The 4139-nt window shown below is 40.9% G+C and overlaps 1 pseudogene; it reads right to left on the bottom strand.

The window, feature by feature from the left end:
- Window positions 1-510: 510 nt before the first annotated feature.
- The window catches only part of LOC107574419 (threonylcarbamoyladenosine tRNA methylthiotransferase-like), a 33471-nt pseudogene continuing 29842 nt past the window's right edge, over window positions 511-4139 (bottom strand).

The following is a 4139-nucleotide window of genomic DNA, read 5'->3' as shown; positions in this document are numbered from 1 at the left end:
GTGATCTCAACATGGCAGTTGCATGAGAAGGGATCTAATATACAATAAATGCTAAACTGTGGCTGAGATCATCAAGCACACATGTCGTTTGCTGATTAGGCTTATGAATCTAACGAGGCATTAAGGTGCTGTGAGGCTGAACAAACCCTTCTTTGTGCCACACACTCCTCTTTCACCTCACCAGCTGCCTTCACGACTCTTCATCTCCATCCCTTGTTTTTAACCTCTTTGTTTGGCGTGTGCGAGAGCCGCCACACATCGACTACAGTCACGTGACACCGAACACTGTGAGCTGCTCTCACCTTTCATGATCAGCTTTCCTCAGCGCACAAAACAACCTTTGCAGTAATCAAATCTATTACAAATGTGACGTGACATGTGACCAAGTATGGTGACCAAGTATGGTGACCCATACTAGGAATTAGTGCTCTGCATTTAACCCATCCTTAGTGCACACACACACAGCAGTGAACACACACACCGTGAACACACACCCGGAGCAGTGGGCCGGCAGAATATTTTACAATACAAGTGAGGATATTTGGCCCTCACAAGTATAGTTAAACCAGTACACACACGCAGTTTCAATAGTAGTAGTTCATTTATAATTACACTAAACGTCCTATCTCTGCTTGTCTAGCTAGATTGTTTTTGGTGTACAGTGGGCTGCATTTGTCGCTCAGTCACATAGAGGTCTAAACTAATCAATGACACTAATCAGTGATGCCTGCAGCGAGTGTCTGTTCACAGAAGAATTGTTCAAACGAAGATTCACTCATTATGAACCACTGAAAGTCCCTCATCATGCTGTAGCTACTCAAAGAGGTAAAGCTGATCTGGAAACCGTTCTATTCAATGTTTCCTAAAGTACTGCAGCAGGTCCATTCAAGAGAGTAACAGATGCCCTGCAATAATGAATGATATTTAACGTATTCATATAAGAATGTCTGACCTAATATTAAGTCAGAAATTCATGCGTTATTTCTCCAGGCCATAAATATATAATGCAAACACAGTGAGTGTCACAGAGACGTACTTGATGGAGTTCCTGAAGTGATCTTCTGCAGGGTTTTTGACTGTGCAACTGTTCAGCAGCCACAGATCAGCGTCAGACGGGTTATCTGGAGAAACAGAGACAGACAGGAGCAAAACATATTAATATTACTGCTGCCATCACAAATTACTTGCATAGTCATAACACAATACTGTGGTTTAGACTCAATATACAATACTATGGGTTTAACACCGAAACATCGAGCTCCCTGCCGTAAGAGTGATGCTAAACCATCAAACGATCAACAGAGCCGGAGAACAGCGTCATTAATACCCTCAATGATAATCAGCATGTCTATAGAGAAGCAAACTATGACTTTAGACTGGTGGTACTTACCTCTTGTCTTGTTTTATGCTCAGTTTTATTTGTAATTTAAATAGTGCACATACTCCAATGACTCAATCCAGCTCGTTATTACTAATAAGAGCTTATTCAAATAATCAAGTCTCTCTAATAAAGCAGAGTCAGTCTGTGTGAGTCATTGCAGAGAACAGATATGATCAACGCTGACGTTTACATCGCTTTTCAGTAGTGGTTCAACGGATCACAAATCTCACGGTTCGGATCACATTACGGTTTTTGACCCACGGATCGGATCAGCAAGAAAAGAAAAATATTTCAATTTAACTTGCTTTCTATTTATTACTTAAAGCAAAGTACTTCTTTGATACCACAGCAAATACTACTAGATTAACTAAGAAAGTTTAATCATGATTAAAGAGACAAGAGAACAGCCAGTAAAAATAAGAACAAATACACAAATTACAAGCATAGATAAATACAACAGAATATGTCACAAATAAAATAAGGCTGGTAGTATTCAAATACAGAAATGTAATAATTAGGGAAAATAACACTGCATGGTGTTCACTGTATAAATTAAATACAGATTTTTATGGAGAACGTCGCGCGAGTAACTAATCGAGTTCCCTTTCACCTTTTCTTTCTGGGATTGTTTAAAATTCGCTTGCTTGTGTAAATACAAACAAATGATAAACTTATACTCTATGATGGGTACATTTCGCAATTAATCCGCGGATCACATGCGTGCCGAACCGTGGGGCTTGGTCCGTAAAGATCACGGATAAACTACGATCCGTTTAACCACTACTTTTCTGTGATTTTCATTCAGGATGATTGCTTAATCATTTCCATTTGTATGTCAGGTCGTAATATTTAGAATGAACAGTTTGAAATGATTGTGTACTGGAGCACAAACGACTCTTATAAGATCTGTAACATGATCTAATGCTGCTTTACAGGAGCGTTTCACACGACACACACCTGAGGTTATCTGCTGTCTGAACTCACACTCACTCACTCACACACTCACTCACTCACTAATCGAGTTCCCTTTCACCTTTTCTTTCTGGGATTGTTTAAAATTCGCTTGCTTGTGTAAATACAAACAAATGATAAACTTATACTCTATGATGGGTACATTTCGCAATTAATCCGCGGATCACATGCGTGCCGAACCGTGGGGCTTGGTCCGTAAAGATCACGGATAAACTACGATCCGTTTAACCACTACTTTTCTGTGATTTTCATTCAGGATGATTGCTTAATCATTTCCATTTGTATGTCAGGTCGTAATATTTAGAATGAACAGTTTGAAATGATTGTGTACTGGAGCACAAATGACTCTTATAAGATCTGTAACATGATCTAATGCTGCTTTACAGGAGCGTTTCACACGACACACACCTGAGGTGATCTGCTGTCTGAACACACACACACTCACACTCACACACTCACACACTCACACACTCACACACTCACACACTCACTCACACACACACTCACACACTCACACACTCACACACTCACACACTCACACACTCACACACTCACACACTCACACACTCACTCACACACTCACTCACACACACACTCACACACTCACTCACTCACTCACTCACTCACACACCACACTCTCACACTCACTCACACTCACTCACACTCACTCACACTCACTCACACTCACTCACACTCACACACACTCACACACACTCACACACACACACTCACACACACTCACACACACTCACACACACTCACACACAGCGAGAGACTCGGCTGCACACTCACTTTCACAAGGACCTTCATGAGTGTTTGTGAGTGTTTCAGCGATGAATCACACAGGATTTCTTCCTCTCTCTGCTCCGAGTTCACTCGTGTAATTGCAAAGACATTTTTGTACAGCTGATCAGCATTCAGCACAGGTATTATAGTTCAAAAATAATAACTGTGCACCTTTAAAGATATAAAGGATTTATTCATCCTCATATTGTTCAAATCATATAAAAGGAGATGTGTCTCTTTTGCATGCAGTGAATGTGAATGCAGAGAGGCTGTTAAGATCCAAGCAAGTTTATGTGCGAGCCTAAATCACTATTTGAAGCTCTTTCTCAGGGAGCACAGCTGTATGTTTGGACAGGAGGAGGAAACCGACAGCAAAGAGAAAGGAGGAGAACAAGAAGCGTCCAAAACACACCTGATGCTGGCCTCCACATTTACCTGAATGAATGCTGGAGCAGGAAAAAGTCAGTGCTTCACGAACACTCAACACTGAACTGTGTTTTCAAGAAGCGAAAACATTCACTTACATAACCTGCAGAGATCTGGAGCCGCTCAACGGACACTTAGGAAAAATATTTGCATAGTAAAATTTAAAACGAGCCTCAAGTACAACAGGATTCATTATTAACCAGATTTACAAAGGGACAAGAGTCAATTCCCCCCATTCCCACTGAGAAATGTGCAGAATCACTGACAACACAAGTGTAAAAGTGTAGAATCTCACACACACACACACACACACACTTTCTATTCTCTTACTCTAACCCTACACCTAAACCTACCCCTCACACAAAACTACAGGCATTTCACATTCTTAAAACACTTCATTCTGTGTGATTTATAAGCTTGTTTCCTCATGGGGACCAAAACATGCCCTCACAAGGTCAAAATTTACTGGTATTACTTTACTTTTGGGACATTTGGTCCTCATAACGTAGTGAATACCAGTACACACACACACACACACACACACACACACACACACACACACTCTCTCTCTCAC

The sequence above is a fragment of the Sinocyclocheilus grahami genome, unplaced genomic scaffold, assembly GCF_001515645.1.
Source record: "Sinocyclocheilus grahami isolate Dianchi unplaced genomic scaffold, SAMN03320097.WGS_v1.1 scaffold2219.1, whole genome shotgun sequence".
Lineage (NCBI taxonomy): Eukaryota > Metazoa > Chordata > Actinopteri > Cypriniformes > Cyprinidae > Sinocyclocheilus > Sinocyclocheilus grahami.
Note: the sequence above shows the minus strand (reverse complement) of the source record. Positions and strands in the feature narration are given on the sequence as shown.